At 46.7% G+C, this 21682-nt stretch overlaps 1 protein-coding gene and 1 long non-coding RNA gene across 20 annotated transcripts in view; both read right to left on the bottom strand.

Moving 5' to 3' along the window:
• EIF4G3 (eukaryotic translation initiation factor 4 gamma 3) overlaps positions 1 to 21682 on the bottom strand; it is a 156817-nt gene that overhangs the window by 133475 nt on the left and 1660 nt on the right. The window lies entirely within an intron of this gene.
• Positions 18866 to 21355, bottom strand: LOC134524118 (uncharacterized). Its single transcript, XR_010073496.1, has 3 exons — positions 20294 to 21355; positions 19284 to 19861; positions 18866 to 19046 (listed from the first exon to the last, which is right to left on the bottom strand). It is a non-coding gene; the product is annotated as an uncharacterized LOC134524118 (long non-coding RNA).

Below are 21682 nucleotides of genomic sequence, written 5' to 3' on the forward strand. Positions count from 1 at the left end.
AAAGGGCACCCAAGGTCAAAACCTACGCCAGGGCTTTTAAACCCAACGTTTTTATTACAACAAATCTTCCAGAAAGGCTTGCGGAGGAAGATGGCAGATCTTCCCCCCCTGAAAAAAGAAGGAAAACCAAGCGGAACAACTCAGAAACCTACTTTGTTTCAGCTGTAATGAAGAGACCTGGTGGATTTTTTTGCAGCAAGCGATGTGGAAGCGCTCCGCGGTTTCGGTACCTTTGGGGGCAGAGGGGGTTAGAAGAACATACCCCGCTTCCATTAGGGCTAAGTGGGCAAAAATCCAGCAAATTTGGTCCATTCCCAAGGTCCAACCCTTCTGCCACCAAAGGGAGAGGCAGCAGGGCAGCTACACCATTTCACTCACCGAAGACGCGAAGAATGCAATTTATTTTTACTTTGTTGGGAAAATTTGGGCATAAATTAAAGAAAAAAAAAAATAATAGAAAGATCAACTTGAGTGTTGTCTCACGGACACATTCCATACTTTTTAAGTAAAGCGAAGGCCCCTAGGCCTTCAAATTCATTTCCCCTTTGATCCGCAAGAGCCTAAATTTATTAGCCTTCTAGACACGCGGCAAGGCTCATCTCTTTGTACAGGAAATTGGAAGGAATTCAGACAAGGCTTTATTTAAAGTTCAGACTCCCCCTATTGGGCTTCGCTGCCACACAGCGATTTTACCCCAGGCATTCACTTACAAAGCTAAACCCCCCCCCCCCTGAAAAACTAGAACCAGACCCTCTGACAAGAATAACAGAATTAAGACAACGCTCACCAAGGCGCGAGGAGCGTCTGCATTGTGTGGCCGACCACTCGTGAAGTTTTCCCTAGCTGAAGTTAACTCCTTCCAAGTAATTAATGAAGTTAATTAAGATTTATTTTTTTTTTTTTTGGTCATACGTGAAGGAAGCCTTTCAAACGTGAAGCTAAATTTGAGACGACGGAGAGCTTCCTCCCCCAGAGCAACAACACGAACCAGATCCATGTTTTATTGAGTGGCCTCAACGTATTCCAAAACCTGTTTTATCCCATTTAACGGGGTGGTGTCAAGAGGTAGGAGACGAGAGGGGACGCACCGATTTCCTGTTTCGCTTGTGTAGGTATACGCCGAGTTAAAAACACTACAAAAAAGTCGTAGTAAAGCATCACTGAAAAAGTATACGCTCAAAACGATCAAATATACTGCGATCAGACAGATCCGCGCCCCTCCAGATAGGTGGCAAAAAAACGCTGACCCAGGCACATTCTCCCGTCTTGCATCCCTGTACTGCTGTATCTATCTGAAGTTGGTTTAATTTATTAAAGACTAGGGATCTTAAAGCCTTCAAGTCCTTAAAAAAAAAAAAAAAAGCGTATGCGCAGGCGGGTACTTTCTCATGGGGAGAGTTGGGCAACGGCTCTTGCCCAACTGCGAGGCACAAGGTGGCTGGTGGGGAGTGATGAACAGTCGCGTCTGCGGCTCCTTTTTCCAGCTTGAAACTGTGGGCTCAGCATCCATCTATTCAACAGTTTAAATCACCTTCCCATTAGGGAAAAAAAAAATAATATATATAAGTCTTGCTCTCGTGACAAGTATTTCTTCTGCCACTTGCTCGAGCCCCTCCATGGGTCTGAATGCCGTTTTTCTTCCCGCTTGTCACTTTTTCACCACCGAGTGTTACGTTATCCTCTAAAAGGTGCAGAAATACAGCCTCACTTACCCCTCTGAACGCCACAACTCACGCTCTAGTCGAGAAGATGCTAACTGAGGATGACACAGCTTTATGTGCTATTAAAAACTGGTTTAGAGTACCGAAAAAACAACTATTTCTGGAAAAAAGGGTGCACTGAGATGCTTCAAAGCCTGGGGCGGTCTTTGCGGTCATCTCTCGATGGCGACAGTATTGCTGACACTATCCCATCTGCACAATCGAACTCGTCGCTGTCCTGTTCTCCCAGGTTGTTTCACCCGACAGTACATGTGATTTTGGGGCACGCTCCCCCCAAAATGAGTCCACACTTCATGACAACAAAAAAAAAATTTAAAAAAAAAACCCAAACCATTCTACCTCGATCCTTCCTCCTGGCAGCACTGACGTTTATTTTTGCATGCCTGCGTTATTTTTGCATGCCTGCTCTGCACCAGCGCTTCCCATCAGCTGCTTCCTAACAGTTGATTTCCAGGAATTAATTGCCATCCTGATGTTTCACAATGATTACAGAGCACCTACCAGCAACTTTCGGATTTACTAACGTGGAACTGGAAAAATAGCTCTCCTTTCGGTTGTCTCTACCTATCGGTAGGAGGAAACACACACCCCGGACACCCACTGGCAAAATAAAGTCAGTTGAGGATGACGCTGGATGAATTTATAACTGTTGAACAATACTCTTCAACTCTATACTGCCACTTAGCAGAAACAGCTGTTTTAATAAGAGCTTACATCTTTAGCTGGCTAATGCAATAACAAAATTAAACAGGACAACATGGAGACTAATCCAGCCGGGGCGGGGGAAAGCCATTTAGTATTCCCAAGCACTGGAACCAGCCGTTGAGCCTCCGTGCGCACGCAGCCCGCACAGGCTCCACAGCCACGTCCCGCTCCTGCAAGGATTTGCCAGCATCCGTTTACGCCGTCCACTTTTCCCCGCTAAAGGCATGAAAGGAAAATACTCCACGGAGAACGTAAGAGGCACCGCGCGTTCTCTCCCCCCCAGCTTTTTGCAACTTTTCCTGCGAACTGAGCAAACAAAATACACTCAGAAATATCTGTGCTGCTCCCGAAATGTATTAACAATGCGAGTGAGGGCTGCTGAAAGAGAAAGGGGGGACTGAAAGTATTAACAAAAGCCCACAGCACACTGGCTGTGGCTAAAGCTAGAGCCTGAAAGGCTTCTTTGTCTTTCTGGTCAATGCAAGCCTATTCAACAGCGCGATATATAGCAGAAAGAAAGTGAGGGTGGGAGGAAGAAGAGTCCTGTCTCTTTAGGGGACGTCTCCTCAGCTGCCAAGCTGCGAGGAGAGAGCGAGGGGACTCTCGCATGAACACAGAGCCGCTTTCCGAGCGGCCCGTAACCATTGTCTGCAAACAAACGCCGACTGAAAGGCCGTGCTCTGCTCGCGCCCAGCCTTCCTCCACCAAGGGACACACATTCCAGGAACTGGACATCTAGTTCCCAAAGAGCCTCCAAGTGCAATATAAATAGTAAGCTATAGAAAATAAACCCCCCATTTCTGAAAGTCCGCTTGCTTTTCTGCAATCCCTTCCTCCCAACAATGAGCTATTGTTCCATTCCTGGTACTGAGGAAATGTTTGTGTTCCTTCTCCGGGTCCTTTACATATAGAGACCTGCTCCTCATTTTGGGATAGTCACCCAACACGCTACAAAGCACCCAAGCCCTTCACAGGTCAAGATAAAATAAATTTAATATCAATTTCACCAAATTAAATGAACATCCCTCCTCCTTGTTTTCTTAGCGTTACCTTAAAAACTCAGCAGAGCTCAACCAAAATACCTAGAAAAGGTCAAAGGAGGAGGGTCCCAGTTGATACTGGTGGGCCATTTAACACGGCCACACAGGACCACTGGTTTGAAACACAGAGTGATGAAGGCGAGCACTATCTCAAAGGGACTGACACTTGCTGGGGGATATTTCTTCTCCCAGATGTTGAAATACAGGTACACGCCAGCTCCCCGCCTTGGCCACGCAGCCACAAGTCCAGGAGGCTGGGACCTCAAGGTGGTTTAAGACGCAGCCGTCACATACCTTCTTGTGAACGGCATGTCCCAAGCAACAAAAATACTCTGCTGTAAAAACCATGGGCAGTGAACGCACGTACGTCCAGGCTCATTCCTCGCCGCCGAACCGGGCACTTGTTGCATGGGGAGCCCGCGGCAGAAGAGCAGGGTTTGAACTCTCCCCGTTGCTGAAAGCTTGACCGCTGAAGAGCCAAGATTTTGATGCTGGCAGGGATGCTGCAGAGCGCCTCACGCGTAACCGTACAAAAGAAACACTTAAGCGAGAAAAAAATCCCAATAAACTGCGTATTTCCACTCCTTTAACATTTATTCTCCTAACCATAGGATGCAAAGGGACAGGACGGCAATCGCCGAATGGACCCGCTACAGGAGAGGGACATGTCTCGCACGGTTCACGCGCAGGATGCACGCAGACCCGCTCCAGGGAAACCTAAGCACAGGCAGGCTCCATTGTCCTACAGTCTTTAGACAGCCACACCAAAGACAAAATTGGTAAAATCCCACCTTTTTGCACCAAACAGGCCAACCCATACTGCTGCACTTAAGCACTTCACTTTCGAGCGCCCCGTATCTATTTTTTGGAGATGGCCAAGGGGCAAGAAATTTCTTCATAAAAAGCAGCCAACTCATTTATTTGCCTTAAAAACGAGGGGGCTCTGGCACGGTTCCCACGCAGGATGCACGCAGACCCGCTCCAAGGGAACCCCAGCACACGCAGGCTCCATTGTCCGACAGCAGCCTGACTTCAGATAACCACGGGAAAGGCAAAAGTTAGTAAAATCCCGTCTTTTTTGCACCACCAAGCAGGCCAACCCACGCTGCTGCACTTAAAGCACTTCACTTTTGGGGACCCCGCATCTATTTTTGGAGATGGCCGAGGGGCAAGAAATGTCTTTATAAAAAGCAGCCAACTAATTTATTTGCCTTAAAAACAAGGGCTTCTTAATTGCAATCACAGCAATAACTTCTGCAAGAACAGCTTGTAAAGATAAAAAACTTTTTTTCCCCCCGTGTCGTAGCTAGACTAGAAGGGAGTAAAACTCCGCCATTGCCACAGTTTTAATTAAATTTGATTGATAGCCCATTACATAAGCATGCACAAAACCACAGTTCGCACAGGATGCTATTTCCTTTCAGGTTTTTCAATGCAGAAAGGACTCCCGCTCTTAACCGTTAAGATAAAGATCTTTTTAGATGTGCTGATCTGTTGCTTCATTGGAAAATGGTGGAAGATCTCATTAAAAATAGCCAGCTGTGCAAAAAAAAAAAAAGAAAAAAAAAGTTACTGTTCTTGAGGCATCCCGGCGTGCCTCCGGAGGGAGAATCTGCTCGAGCGGACCGGGCTGGAAGCCCCCGGAGCAGGACCCCGCCAGACCCCCCACTGCACAAAGGGACACTGGGGACAGGCACCCGCTCCCCTCCTTCCACCGCAGGAAGGATTTTTTTGCCTCCTTTGTTTCTTCGCAGGTGGGGAACGGCGACGTCAAGCCGGTGGCTCGGAAAGCGGGGAAGAGGAACTTAAAAAAAACCCAAAACCCTCTTGCGCTGCAAAGAGCGGAGTGTCTGTGCCTGCTGCAGAAGTGGCATTTCACACCATGCTCTTGTACAACCTCTTCCCCCCCCCGCCCCTTTTTTTTTTTTTTTTTTTTTTAAATACTCTCAGGTCCAACTGTCCATTTACTAAAACACACTCCAAGGCGGCGAGAAAGAACAGAAAAAAAAAAAAAAAAGGCAGGAAAAGCACCAAAAGAAAGTTACCCGGCATAAATTCAGGTAATTCGCTGAAACTCCAACGAAGGCAGCAGCTGCTACAACACGCAAGCTTGAAACCAAAGTCTAAAGCAATGTGGAAACAGAGAAGAAACAAAGAAACACCGTCCATAAAACGCTGGTTTTTGACCGGCAACCACTTGGGCTTCAATTTGGAGCTCTGGCATCATAACCAGAGATGGTATAGAGATGGTACAGAGATAGGAAATTCTCTTTCACCTTCCTAACTGTAAATTAGAGACTGCCGCGTTGATGATTAAGAACAAAACATCGCAGGATAAGTTTTATTTATTTAAATAAAACCTCTTTACTCCAAAGCTTTAAAGTTACCACCGTAGACAGGGGAACGTCAACAACGTCTGCATGAAAGTACACTCTGTTTTCAGGTAAATCAAGACATAAATATTTGTTCTACTTAATTCGGCTTTGTGCAGGCCAGAAGGACTGATCAAAGATAACACGCATTTAGAGCTGCAATTATGAAATGCCAGCATTTAGAAATCAAACAATCTATAATAAAAGTTTCTCAATAACACAACTAAGGGGGGGGAGAGAGAAAAAAAAAAAAAAAGCAGAAGTTCTCACATACGCTATTACAAGCTACATGAGAGCTATGCGACGCTGCTTATACCTGAATATTCACGTGAAAAAAAAGATTAAGACCTAAGAAAAGCCCGATAGAGAACCTCATTGGGTTTATTCAGGCCAGTAAAAGAGCTGCCAAGTGTAGCTGCCACAGAGCGGGTAGACTTAAATCCCAGATGCGGGGCGCTCTGCTACTTTCGGTGTGAACCTCGACACCCCGGCAGATAAACAGGCTTTAAGGGACGAACAACACCTCCAAAAGATGCGTCAACCGAACGAGCCTCTTCACAGTACCGTCGGTAAAGGTTTCCTGGCTTTATGTTCCTCGCCTCTACTGAGCCATAGACTGCAAAAAGGACTATGTAAGTTTTTGATATAGAGACGTTTCGCAGCTGCCTGAGTCAGCTCCTGGGTTGGGATGCTCTTAAAACATCATCCTGTCCCGTAAAAAGACCACAGAAACCTCGCACGCTCTTTTCCCCGGACAGGGAAAACGAGAGAGTGCCCTCCCCGATTCTACCTACCTGCCTAACGTTTAAACCACGTGGCGTTTGAGGTCTCTCACGGGCAACTTGACAGCAGCGACCACTCCTAAGCTGTGGTTACGCTGACAGAACAGCCCCGAAACCAAAACCTACGGGTGGACGTCCTGGAACACAGCAAAGACAAGCCCTGCCCAGGAATAATGCTTAAAATGTCACAATTCCAGCTTACGGTTAAATAACGACTCGTTTGAAGGCACCACGAGCTGAACTCCATGCAAGCTTTGGCCTTTTCCTGCCCACGTTGACACCAAAGGTTTCTACGGGGAAGCTGGTATTATCGCTAGACACAACCAAATGACACTATTGTGGAGCGCTTGCCAGGCGCGCGTACGGCTGATTTTTACATTTTGGGCAACCGCTTTTGGGTCCCTGGAAGAACTATGTTGTTGCAACTTCCCTGTTCTTAAGAAGAATTTAGCAAGTCAGGTGCTCTGATCCTCTCTGCCGCCAGGGCGTGCCGACAAGGTAAGGAAGCTCCTTTAAAACACCCCGGATTCATTCGCCTCCTGCGCGCGAGACCCTACTTTCCTCCGCTCCAGCCCTTTGCAATCAGGTTTCTCTTGGACAACAGGGATCGGCAAAACAGCCTCAGCAATATAAAGACTGCGCTGCTTCCCCAGGACAACCCCTGAGCATTGGGCTAACTTGGAGAAAGCCTTCATGCTGATCTTAAAACCGTTTGATTTCTTGGTAATTCACCAATAAAGTCTTTTCGAAAGATGCAGCCTTCAGTCCCTAAAGGGGCTCCAGGAAAGCTGGGGAGGGACTCTGGAGCAGGGAGGGGAGCCATGGGACGAGCGGGAACGGTTTTAAACCAAAGCAGGGGAGATTTAGATGAGATCTCAGGCAGAAATTCTTGGCTGTGAGGGTGGTGAGCCCCTGGCCCAGGTTGCCCAGAGAAGCTGTGGCTGCCCCATCCCTGGAGGGGTTCAAGGCCAGGTTGGACGGGGCTTGGAGCAACCTGGGCTGGTGGGAGGTGTCCCTGCCCAGGGCAGGGGGTGGCACTGGGTGGGCTTTAAGGTCCCTTCCAGCCCAAACTATTCTGTGATTCTATGCCTGGATTCGGGACCCCCAGATTAAGTGTATTTTCCACCTCTTGTAATTCCTCCTGGTCCAAAGCTATTGCTTAGACTTTAATCCAGATAAAACCTACTGTTTTCCTGAGCTGAAGATCGAAAGCTCACCACAAAGAAACAGTTTTGTTCTCACCTTTAGGCGCGAGCAAACACACAGCCAAACATCAGCTCCAACGCACATCTCTTGCAAGACGGCAAAGGATGGTTTTCCAGCTCGGTGGTGAGAGCAAAGGTCTCAATTTTCACAAATATCGCTCCCCTCGAGGCACTCCACCGAAGCCAGCACACGTAAAAAGCCCAGGACCCCATGCTTTCAAGCACGAACGACTTTCTGACACCGCAACAGCTAAAGCGCCTGCATCTCATCCACATCCTGAAGGTATTTCATACCTGCGCTTTCTTCTTCCAAGACATCCAAGAGCTAAAAGGTGATTAAGTGTTCAGGGACTCCCCAGGCTCCTTCCCAACACAATTCCAAATAATTCTTGCACACAACAGGAGCTACGTCCCGCCATCAATACCACCACGGTGTTTCTAATTGCATCTTTGAGCTGTATTTTGGGTAGCAACCCTCAGCGCAAATTCCTTTGCTCCCAACTGCCAAGTTTTGGCACAACACATTTAATAAGGGAGGCGTTAATGGGATGAAGTCACAAAAACTGGAGAAGATCGACTCCGTCAAAGGGCATTTTGATCTGTCTGCCTTCAGAGCAATGGTATAGATAACTCGGGGAGTGGCACATACCGATCCCCATCTAAAAATAACTGGATTACAGAAATGACAGTCAATTCTAACTCCATTATTCACATCTTCATCAAATCTAACGTCGAGTATATTTCTGACTCAACCCGCCTCAAGTGACTACTTGAAGGCTGATCTCTCAAAGCCTTTTTTCAGGGTAGAGGAGATTCTTCTACAGCCTTAACATACCAACGAGCAGGTAGAACATGAAAATGATTATCTACAAAGCTTTTTCTTTCCAAAAATATTTGGCAAAGCACTGGATTATTATTTTTTTTTTGTCTGTTTCATATAAACATGATGTAAAACATTAAAACAAAGTCTCAAAATGCCCTTCAGCAACTAAAAACGAACTGCGCTCAGAGGGAAGAAACCACCTTGAACAAGGCATTTCTCAGCATGGTGCAGCAAGAAAAGAGTCCTTTGGACACTGTTAACCACATTTATTTTTGCAATTAACTACAACAGAAGGGGGGGGGAAAAAAAATCCGTTACCTGAAAAGGAGAGATATCTTAACACCGCTTTCTTCTACAAAGTTCTTCTAGACCAGCCTCTGGCTACCAAGCATTTGGTAAGTGTTAAAAAACATATTTACGTAAGAGCAGAGAAATGGTATTGTAGCTCCCAAGAACCCCGCAAGCAGGGACGTTAGAGGCGACTCTGTGGCCTGTAAACCTCCCGACGGCGAGGATGAACACAAAAACGCTGCCAAAAAACTGCTCCAGCTGGGGCTCGCTGAAGACATTTCTGCCCCGGCCGATAACCACCGCCACCACCGACAAAGCTAACCACACCTCCTGCTCTTCTCGGCTAAAAAACCATCCTGTTCCTCCTTAACCAGCTTTGGTAAAGGGATCCTTGTTTAAAGCGTTTAAAGGTGGAAGCAAATGGAAGGGTTGGGAGAAGAAGAGACAGGCTAGGAAAATGTCCTGGGTCACTTAACTTCATCAAGGGAGGCCACTGAGCAAACTAATGGCGACCGTCACCAGGGCAGACGGAAGATGCTCATCCCAGACGGGCAGCAGTTCAGAGGCGGTCAGGAGCATCGCTCCCAGCTAACGTGGGACGTCTTCAGAGTGGAGAAACTACATCATTCAAGAAACTAAGATGGAAGCAGGGGGCGGGGGGGGGGGGGGCGCAAATGCAGGAATCTTTAATAGGAGATAAGCATTCAGAGGGAAACAGCACACCCACAAAAGTCCCAAGCAGCGGCCGTGAAGAGGTCGGGGAACACAGGGAAATCCAACACTTGGGACGATTGCCTTATTTTCCTTCATCATGTTTTGATTTTGAAAGGGGGGGGGGAGGGAGAAATTAAAAAAAAAATACCAGTAGCCTTACCCTGAATAGTAGCTATGAGACTAAGACTAAGCAAATGTCTTGGTAAATGCTGTAAAAATAAACAAAGCAATAAGCAAAGCAAGCAAGCCGGCTTGACGGAGAGCACACAGGAGCCATCGGGAGGAGACAGCCCCGGAGAACAAGGATTTGATCTCCTATTTGGCCAAGCAACACATACCAGCCCACTCCTCTCCGCAGTTACTTTAGCTTTTGGTCTGTTCCCAAACTAACAGGTACGGTTCTTTGGCTCTCCTCCACACCTTTGGTTGCATCAGATACCTGTGCACACCGAGTTCGGCAGAGAAAATAGCATTTTTAATAAAATGCCAGAAACAAGACAGCAGAGCTAAAGCCGTACCCATCCTCTACCTTTCACATTCTGTAATGCAACTGCTGATATAACATTTATCGCCAAATACTTCTGTATTTCAATCATTGACCTTAAAACAATTCACACCACAACATCCAAGACACAGAGTCTCTCACACGAACTGAATGACACTTCAAAGAAAACAAATATCCCCAAATTCAGCCTACTTCTCTCCCCTGATTAGCAGCTGAAACACCAGTTCCTGGCCCGATACCAGCTCTCGGAGCGGCTCTGACCTGCTCAAGACACTCTTCGTGTGCCGGGGTCCGGGCTGCGGAGCGTGGGGTCGCTGGGGAGGAGAGCTTCCTCCAGCAATTCCTCTATCCCAGCAGCCTCACCAGGAAGAGAAGATTGGGATCGTTTGCTTTGTGGGTTTGGTTGGTTGATTGTTGTTTTTTTTTTTTCTTCCTTCACAACAGTTACTTAACACACACACAGTTATTTCTACACTGAGCTTATGCTGCAAACACATAACCAGTTAAGACCATTAAAGTCCAAGCAGAGAAAGCGGAGAAGGCCAGATGACATAACTGAAAAGACGCACAGGTGAAGGCAGAGGAGGACACCCATCTCATGGCAGAGGAAGGTTATCAAGCTTTTACTCAGCCTTTATTCAGCTTACAGCCTGAAAATGTCCACGTGGGTATTACAGCCTACCTTCCCTCATACTGAATTCATACATTAAACCATATGTCTCCGGCTTCCCTTTAGCACCAGCAATTATCCCCATCTGGGGGCATGTTGTCACAAGACTGGGGAAAAAAAAAAAAAAAAAAAAAAGAGTTCCCAATGCAGACACAACTACTACAGTGCTCGTTTGTGGCAATTTTCACCCCAGAGTCTAAATTTCTGTGATGCACTAAAAAACAGCTTGCTTATTTTTATCTTCCTATGCACGCCATTAACTCAGAACTCCCCCAGCCCACTTACCTCAAACTTCGTACCCTAAAAAAAAAAAAAAAAAAAAAAAAAAATCACCAATAAGCTACTATAGCTGACAAGGCTACAACCCACGCACGCCTCTTCTCCACAGGGACGGCGGTTGTCGCATCCCTGGGGGTTTGGGACCCTCCAGCAGCAACCATCTATTTCCAAGCCAGGCTTTGTAGCCGTGTGATAAGCATGAATATCAAACAGCCTAGGAGTTTACCATCTCATTCACTCGGCCACGTTTCCTACCGTGTCTCTAATACTGCATGCTGTGACTTCATGGGAAAATGTAATGCTCTGCTGGTCAATCTGTCAGGAAGCGGTCGCGGTGACAGCAGTGCTGTCACCCAGACTGATGGTCCTTCCGTCAGCCGAGCAATGGATTCTACGAGTACGCTTCTCAAGAGCATTAATGCTCGTTTCGACTCCCAACTCTGTTAAGGCCTCACGATTTCCCCCCTACGATCTTTATTTCGGCACTTTATCAAAATGAAATGAAATCGTTAAGTACCCTCTTGCCACATGCGGAGGTTAAGGCTTCTCCCGAGTTAAAATCTCCTGTCATACAAAATGAAATCCCGAAAAAGCAGGCGTCTCGGGAAGACAGCATGGCGTGTCTTACACTGCTGCAAAAACCCCCTAGTTCACAGAGGGATACAGGCTGGACAGGAGCTCTGGGTCTCCTCGGTCCAATCCTCCACACGTTCAATTTTCCCTCATAAGGGCTCTCAGTTGCACACTTTACACACACCTCCACAGGGTGCTTGAAGAAAAAGAGTAATAGCAACAATATATTTATCCCAGATGAGCCTGAATATGAGCAGTAAATTAGTCTGCGAGCATTTCTCATTTAAAAGAGACGCTGGTTTGACTTCCATTAGCTCTGCCTGTTGAATTCGGGCCACTAACGCAGAGGTAAAACACGGAGGGAAGGCGGCATCTGCCGCGCGTGGCCAGCAAGGAAGGTTTCCAAGCACACGTATGACACAAAGCGGCCTCTGAAGCAATGCTACACAGCTGAACCAACACGCAGGTAGAAGTCGGCGAAGATGTACCTGATCTGCCATCCCAGATGGGAAAGAAGGGAATTTCAGGACTTGTCCCTGCCTTCTCCTTGCTCGGGACCGTTTGCACCGAGGGGTCACCGAGCACCGCAGCAGGCAGGACCGCTCCTTGCCTGGTTAGTGAAAAACCCCGATTTTGCTGGTTTCAGACTGCACGGAAACTGCCGTTATCACTCTATTCGTAGCAGGTCTTCAAAGATTATGAACTTCTCAACGTTACCCAACCACTTGGCTTTCATCGTCACCATGGCAACGAGTGACATCGCCTGTTAAAACACAAATGCACTGCGGACCACGTTGGTCCCCAGTGCTAGTTTAGCAGCCTTTTATCAGATTAACCGTAACCAAGACAAACACTAAGGTATGGGGAGGAGAGGAAGAGAAGACTAAGAAAATTACTTGTTCCACTACGAAAGCACTGAGTTTGGTCTTAAACACTGATGTTTTGCTACACTTCAGAAGGGGAATGGACCAAATCAAACATTTTAAGTTATCCCTCGTGCAGAGCATCTCTGGTGTTATTTGGGGCTGCGGCGCAAGCAGCCCGCAGACATGCAATTACCCAGTTCACCAACTTAACTGGTCAAAACACACTTCCACTTTTTCCTTTGCGATTGATTCGGAGACATTTTTGACCCACCTGCAGCAACTGCAGGTGCTACAGGTCTTTTATGTCCCCTATTCCTAAGGAAAAACACTCTCTTAAGCGCAACATAACAAAAACATAGATGCAGACAGACCACAATAAAAAGCAACCTGAGCCTGACGAGTGAACTCTCCTCCTTGGAGAAAGTATTTTCAACCTTCTCCTCGCGGAGGTGGAACTTCAGCAGGCTTCTCCAACATCTTCCAAACCCTCACTGACCCTTTAGCACTTCAGCTCAACCAGCGAGACCTCAAACTCCCTGATGGAGCCCAAGTGTTATCCCTGCTTTCAACACTTCCCGGCTTGGCTGCATTTTTCCCCCAACAAACTCCTTTAAGACAGCAAGACCGACCTGCGTTGCCAACGGAGAAGCAGCTCTCCACCCCCTCTTCGGCGCTCTCCCGCTCCCATGTTTTATTGCTGTGCTCCAGTTTCTTTCTACACGCCCTTCACAGGTTGATTAATACTCATCTTGGATGATCAGATGTCTAGTAATTCAGGCTTTTACACCGCTCCGCGCCGTAATTCTCATTAAGGCACAGACGTTTTACTCGAAAGCTTTTTGCTGACTGTTCCCACTCCTGGCATCCAGGCCATTCAATGAGACATTCTGGACAGAGGTCCCGGCTATAAAATTCACATGTTCTTCGGCTGCCAGAATGGGAATTTGGTGACAGTACAATTCATTCATTTACTTAATGATCTTAATGTCAGCCTGAGTGGATAAAGTGTGCTTTGGCTTCAGCAAGCGGCGATGGGGACGGTGCCAAGTGCCGGAACAATTGTTTCGGTGAACGCCTGCAATGCCAGGTACCGCTGCCACAGACACTGCAACAAAACAGGAAGTTTTTTGGGGGAGAATGGGAACCATTTCAGGTCAAACTCGGTGCACAACCTCCGAACTAAATATTTAAACATAAAGTGCTCTATCTGTGCAGATGAACTTTTTTTTAAATTTAAAAAAGCGTTCGGGAAACATAATCAATACAATTAAGTTGCACAGCTTAAGCTCATCGAAAATTACGCTTTGCGATATTTCCGTATCAACAAAAACTAGATCTTTTTTTTTTTCTGTTGAAGACACAGACACAAAAGCACTTTGAAATCTACTTTAAAACACAACGCTGAAGGAAAACATAAGACCCGAGTTGTACAGACAGGCTGACAGTCAAATTATTTGCACTTTGCAAATCTAGAATACAAAACACAGAGTCCAGAGAAGTGAAGTATTTGAAGAGAGACCATCCGGTGACGAGTATTTGTACCTGCGTAAGCACCGGCAAGAAAGGGCGGCGCAAACCGAAGCCAGCTTTATATTCTACAGAGAGATGAAGTCGGAAGATGCCTCACCAGCTCAAGGAACAGTACATCCAAAAGAGCCGTCTACACAAACTTCGCTGTGCTAAAACCGGGCATCGATCACCAACTGCTGAAATCCCTTTCCCAGCGTACTCCGGAGTCCGAGACGCACCACGAATTTCACATTAAAAGCCACAACAAACATGCTTTAAATGCTTTTTGAGTTCAGATCTTGACTTCCCCCCCAGATAAGTGGTACAGGTTATCTACCCTCGGCTATAGCACCCTGCCGAGTTCCCTTTCAAACATAACACAGACAGTGAGTCTCTCCAAATTCACCGGCTGCACGCTGCAAAAACAACGTGCCCGGTGCCAAGCCTCAGGCACCCTGTACATCATCACAACGCAGAGTTCGAGACTTACAGAAAGTTTTCAGACCGGATTTCATTCTGAATTTCACGTCGGACTTGATAGTCCTGTAGAACACCTCGTGATAGTCCACGGACAGCAGGGCTGGGTCTCGCCGCTTAGTAGAAATGCACTTTTTTTTTTTTTTTTTTTAATATTTCCTCAGGATGTTCGGAGCCTTTCAAAGACAGTGGATGACTAAAAAAACCCAAAGCTGTAAGTAGTATCACTAAAAAAAAAAAACAACACTTTTCCTTTGATGCTTGTAGGAAGAGTCTCCTGCTTAGCCTGAAAAGACCGAAGACTCCTGTCATTTTTGCTTTTCGGTGAAAGAACAAAATCAGACCAGAAAAATGCCTGTTTCAAGGCACAGTAACTTCTACGACTTCTTAATAACGCATAAAAGAGGGAAATCTCTTTTTCAGACCACCATTACCGCAGCCATAGCATTAGTTCAAATGGATTTTCAAACGCCACCAGCAACACAGACATTTAAATCAGACCACTCTTAGTAACTCAGTAACTCCCTGCACAGTCACTCTCACGTGTAAATCAAACCGAAACACAAACAAATACACAATCATCATCTCACAACTGGAAAAAGAGAGAATCCGTGCAACGTTCATCAGTTTCCACCTCCCAAAAGCTTTCCAAACTCAGGAAAACCCGCATTATTTAAGATCTTTAACTGCATTAACTCTTCCTCGCTCGGTGTTTTCACAGCATCGAGAGCAAACTCAAAGATCAGCAGCGAGATTTCTTTTCCTACCACCCCGAGGATGCACCACGTCAAGTCCGCTCCTCTGATAAAAGCACAGATAGTCTTCGTGTTTCTGACTTTTTAGAGTAATTCCCATGCAGATACTCTTACTCCAGAGGATGAGTCTCATTCCTGCCGAGTTCAGCCGCCTGGAACGGAGCAGCTGCCCCGTGCATCTCGACAAGTCCCAGCCCATTTCAACACTTTGCCGACGGTTTTGGAGAACGCTACTGGTATCGGTCGAGGACTGGCTATGTTTTTCTTTCAAGATGCACGTTTTAGAAGCCACTTTGCTTTTCTTCGGGAATATTTAAAGCTCTAGAAATATTTTAACTCTCATCCAGACAAAGGATACACAAAGGTGGTACAACCAACAGCAGAAACGCATTATTTTTGGTAGCAGAAACCTGATACGATCTCGGTGTGGGGAAACTCGTCCTTTTCTCTTCACCTCAGATGACTACACAGCAAACCAAGGTAAAAAACAATTCTTCAGGTACAAACAGAATAGGGAGCACGTAATTTTCCTTTCAGGAAAGAAAAAAAAATCCTGCTGTCCCATTAACCTAGTTACATGCCCAACAGCAATTTGACTCAGGTCCCATCAGCAACAGCGTGCCATCACCTACTACGAAGGGAGAGAGCGTGTTCTGGGACATCTTCCAAACGTATATAATAAAACATAAGAATAACATGCACTAGAAAATTTCACTAGCCTAAAAGCTCATTTTGCTCTCCTCCCTTTGATCCTTTCCTTTTTTAAGAACCCATTCTATTTTCTTCTTCCAGCTGTTCCACATCATCATTTCCTATTTGGGAGGCAAAACCAAGTCCGCCGTTTGGAAAGGAAAGCTGTACACAGGAGAGGTTCTTGGAATTACCAACAAGTGTACACCACAGTACCATGTGAAGTCATATCATCAACATTCCCATAAAAAAAGAAGAAAAATTAATTCCCCTGGTTCCCCCAGACCATGGGGCACACAACTCCTCCACCCACGTCCTCATGCCCTGTAACAAACGCCCGTTTTCTCTTTCCCATTCATTCCAGAAAAGCCTTTGCAATAGCTAGCAGACACAGTCAAGCCACAGATAAAGTTCCCTACTAAAGAAATGCCTGTAAAACAGTGCTACTACCCATCTATAATTCCCCAGAGTAAAAATTCCAGCAACTCTAATCATATTAGCGGATTTACACACAACTAAACTTGACAGTTGACTAGCCCTGAAATTGCCAGATTAGGGAGAGAAAGAAAATATAGGTTACCTACGACTTCTAAAGAGGGATCTTCACTGCTCAACTCTTACTACGGAACAAAAATGGAGCAAACGCAGCAGCTCGACACATCCCAGCATTTGCTAACGACAGGAAAGAGCCTTTCACCCCAAGAGGATGGACAAAACCCATAACACACAGATGAAAGTCCTTCTACGTCCCGATATCTAAAACGGAGGTTTTTTGTTCTAAGCCTCCTGTTACTCTCTCACCGGCTTCTTACCATACTATAGACAATAAACACAAACTGTGCTCCAAAAATCAATACTGCACATTAAAAACATATATATTTAAATGGCTAAAGCAACCTTCTCCCGCAGACTTCGGCCAGAGAACGTTACACAGTCATGTCTTCAGATATGAGAAGAAAATAAGCCATCTGAAATCACAGCTTTGGAAGAATGCTTTTCTCCAAGACATTCCACCACAAAAATCTTACAAAGTTGGTAAAGTGACATATCTGCGCTATAACATGATTAGCTTTTGTCATTAAATAAATTAAAGCTACTTCTGCTTGAAAGAACGCTAAGATATGCCAAGGTTGGGGAACATCAACAGGGGAGATGGCAGAGAGGTCTAAAAGCACTTAATTTTTTGGCAATACTCTCACAAACGCGTGCCCGTTCCTCCCCTGCAGAAAAGCCACTACCACGGAGCGGCAGGGAAAGTCTCCGCATTTCCAAAGCTTCTCTCCTGCTGCATACCCTCCCCAGATGTAGGGTCTCCACGGCTTCAGACACTCCTACATGGAACACTTCTCAGGGAACGCCGCTGCCCCTTCTTCCCCTTCAGCCAGCCGCGACTTCAGAAAGCTCATTCCTGAACTCAAAGAACCAGAGAGCGAGGAACACCTCTGATCTCAGCCCCGTTCCTCCCCTCCTTCCCACCTCTCACCACTCCTTCCCTTTCATGACTGCAACGCTCCGAACGCCCTTCCTCATGAGCAGCTGCCGCCGGCATCTGGAAGAGGACTTCTGACCGTGTTCGCCTCTTAGTTCCAGTCAACGTAAAAGCCGCCCAGAAGACAGAGGCGATCCAGCCGAGGCGCAGGGAGGCACGGCGCTTTGCACCACAGACACCATCACGCTCTTCACGCTGACTTCCTAATCCCTGGGTCCTCATCTTCAAAGTCATCAAGAGATAAACCCCGGAGAGCACATAGAGACGCTGCATCACATACTCCGGAAAAAAGCCACTCGCAATGGAAGCAAGCGGGGAGGGACGATGGCGTTGGCTCACAACTCCCAGAGGGTATCGCAGCAACCCAGAGACCCTGATCCTTCAGCGCACGCTGAAGATGTTCTCCTCGGAGAAATTCTTGGGCACTTTCTCTTCCAGCTCAACTCTTTGCTCACTAAGACTGAAAACCCCACGCACTCAAATCCACCTCAACGGTCTTAGTTTAACTAGAAGATTACCAACGCAGGCCTACTCCAGCAGCATGGCCTGGCCCCCATCCAAACTCTGGGTGAGCGCTGCCAGAACCTCACCCCGACTTCACACAGTCTCTTCCATTCCTGAAAGCCATCCTGGATTTCTTGCCATTCTCCTGGGCTTTTGGGAAGCCGCTCGCATCCAGAAGATGCCACCCAACAGAGCAGGAACCAGCACGCCGCTTTCTGAAAGGGACTACAGCACAGTTAGCTAAAGCAACTCAGGAAAAACTAAAAGAGACACTCGATTACCAAGGCAACTTTAGAAAAACCCAGGTTTCCACGCACAGCGATGATGTACTTCACACAAAAAGCCCCCAAACGCTGACCCTTCCTCTCCGCTTCTCAGAAACGGAATTAAAGCAGGGGAAGAGGAGACAGATTTTAAATGACCGCCTGTTAAAGCCCATCCTGAACCTGCCGCGATTGCCCCGCTGCAACAACCTGAAAAATACCCGGGCCCAGAGCTACCCAACCCCACGCCGAAACAGCGACGGCGATCTATTAAGGTCAAGTTTACTGGTGCCTGCACAGAGACCATCAACAACCAGGAAGCTGAACTCCCTCCAAATGCAAGGAAGTTTGGAAAAGAAAACAAAAACCTACTGCCACCAGCCCAGAGCCCAAGATGGCTCTACTTTGGCTCCGAGGAAGAGCGTTACATTAACCCTGAAGAGCCAGCAGACGCACCACGTTACCCAAGTTCAACCCAAATCAATCCGTTTGTCCTTTCTAGCGCAATGTTTGCCCATGTCTGGGCTGGGAAGAAACTGGTGACCTAATTATATTGATCCACAAAATTTATTCACAGCGTGGGGACTTTTTAAAGAGCAGCTTATTATAACACACACCAAAAAATACTCCACTCTTCAGCGGGAGCATGAGGGAGAGTCAAGAAACACGGTGTCGTTTAGCACGCAGGTTAAAAGCACAAAGGTCTGCGGTGAGGTTCAGCCCGGAGCGTACCTTCGTGAGTCTACATTTTTATGGAAGAAGTCTCGCTACGGAACGATCGACTTCATCTGGAACTCATTCCTCAGAGGCACTCTGAAAGCCAAAGCAAAGGTGGGCAGGTGGGGATTTATTGTTGGTAACATCCCTCCGTGTGTCACTTCGCGGCCACAGTTACACCCTCCCTCGCCCAGCCCTCCCAAAGGAGGGTCGGAAACGGAGGATTTGTCCACACTGACAACTTCTGAGCACAATTTCTTCCCCAAATCAGGTCTGACTGAATGCTCATTGAACACTCACCACTACCAGAGCCACAACGTTATCCCAACTTACTTTTCCACAGAAAATTTGCCTTCTTGAAGCCACTGTGTCAAGGAAACTTTTCAAAGCTCTGTCTTGTCAGCAGCTCCAGTAACTTCCTATTCAGCACGTAACAGAACGGAACTCCCGTCAAAACATTCCTGTTCTGTGTGTCCATCACTCTCCAGATTTGCTTTCCTTCAAGAAATAATTTTTAAAGATTCCTTCTTCTCCCTGTATTTTTCTTTTCCCTGGCTAATGCCTTTCTATAACGCACACGGAGCAAGCAGCTTTTTCCTACAGCTCGTTCTCGCCCAATTCTTCTTTTTTCAATTATACAGACAGCCATTTAATTTCATGATGTATTAAGTACTAAAACCACACGTATTTCCAAAGACGCAAAGCTCACCACGCGGAAAACGTTCCAGTTTAAAAAAAAAGCCCAAGTCGGAGCCTCAAATCTACCTATGACCATCTAATAATCCTTCACATCAACAAATAAACCCTGGCGCTGCCGTGAGGAGGAGACCGTGCAGCGCTCGGCTCGGAGCTGCCAGAAGAAACCTGCGACTCTTCTTTATCTGCTGTGGGGTAACGCTGTCTCAACACTCCTATCAAAACAGAGAGGGAAGAGGGGGGGGAAAAAAAAAAAAAAAAAAAAGAAACCAAACAGAGCTAAAAATAAGGCTGAACTCAGATGACCCTCCGCACTCCAGTAAATCAGAGATGAACTATGCTCCCCCACGCCTCGCTTTTGCGGCAGCTCTTCGCAAAGGTAACAGTTTTTATTTACTACCTGAAAGAGCGCACAAGTTTCGGCGGAGGGAAAAAAAAAAAAAAAAAAAAAACCAACACAAAAAAACCAGCCAGGACACCTGAACACAGCTCACCCAAAAGGTATCAAGAACACGCCGTTTGTATATATTACAAGGCCAGATTATTCAGTTTAAAAGTTAAGAGGCAGTATCAGTCAAACACAGTATGTTTTCAAAACAGGCATGGCTATAAATAAAAATTAGACTCGACCATTCTAACCTCCCCACCTTTGTAACGTCAGCTTGTCACATCTACCTAACGCTTCTCCGTTTCCTCTTGCCCTGGGCGTCAAGTTGGGTCCCGGCGATGGGACACGCGGCCACACCGTCTCCGGCTCCTTTGGGGTCTTGCCGGTTCCTTCCAAGGCTTTTTATTTTCAGGCTGTGCTCAGAGGTAAAGCCAAGCTTCATCCCCTCGCGCACGGCAAGGCGTTTTGTGACAACACTCACCAAAACCAACGGTGTCCTCCTGTCCCGGCTACGGCGGCACGGCCGCTCCGGCAAACCACCACCAAAGCTCACCCTCAACGAGGTCGGAGAAGTCAGTCAAGTCCCTCCACGGCGCTTTTAACGATTACTCGAAAATAAAAGTGCTTTGGAAAGCCCAGCACGCTCCTGATCCCGGACCCAGGCAAACTTCATCCCTTCAACCGTCAGGCATCACGTTTCCCATTAAAAAAACCAAACAAAACAAAAAAAAAAAACTCTTTCCAGACAAACCAGCACCTTGCTGGGAAGATCAGCTGAGCGGGGACTCCTTAGGTGCACGCTGGCCAGCGTTCCCACCGTAACACTTGGCACATCACTCAAAACTGAGCAAAATCTCCCCTGAGCAACAGTTCCGTACCACCATCCCGCTGACTTTGCCATGACAGCACCTTCCCACTTTGGGTTTTGTTTCCCCCCCACACACACAAAAATAAAGCACACGCTGGCGTTACCGAACAGCACGAGCCGGCCAAAAAAACACCCAGCGGAGAGTCCGGCCCTCCGCAGCACTCTCCAAAACCTTCAGAGGTTTTGTTGGGTTGGATTTTGTTGGGTTTGTGTTTTTTTTTTTTTTTTTTCACTTGACCCAAACAAATCTGTAACGTCAACAGTCTCATGATTTAAGCAACGTATTTGTGGTCATGGCAAGAATGATTCTTGCCGGAAGCTGAAGAAAACAATGGACCTAAACTGATTATAAAAGGGCTCGGTTTTCCCACCTCAAAAATGAAAGTGAGAGCAATAAAAATGCTTATGCACAGGGAACACATTTCTTGAAGAGCACAGACACACCACCACACAGCTGAAACAGCCCTCAGCAAAAAAAAAAAAAAAAAAAAAAAAAGAAAAAAATAACCAAAACAAAACACTTCCACCTTAAAAATGTAAGCCGCCGCCACCGATAAATAGCAAAACACGCTCCTGCTTGTGCCCTGCACCGCACGCCCGGACTAACACGCTAGTGATATTTTCACTGAGCGTGTTTTTAACTTCATAATCCCCACCCCACCCCCCCAAAAAAACCAAAACAAAACCAAAAACAAAACAACTTTGGGGGGGGGGGAAGGGGTGGGGGGGTGGGGGGAAGAAAAAAAAAGCCAATTTTCCAGGGGATGCTGTGGGAGGCTG

Source organism: Chroicocephalus ridibundus, chromosome 16 (genome assembly GCF_963924245.1).
Source record: "Chroicocephalus ridibundus chromosome 16, bChrRid1.1, whole genome shotgun sequence".
Classification (NCBI taxonomy): domain Eukaryota; kingdom Metazoa; phylum Chordata; class Aves; order Charadriiformes; family Laridae; genus Chroicocephalus; species Chroicocephalus ridibundus.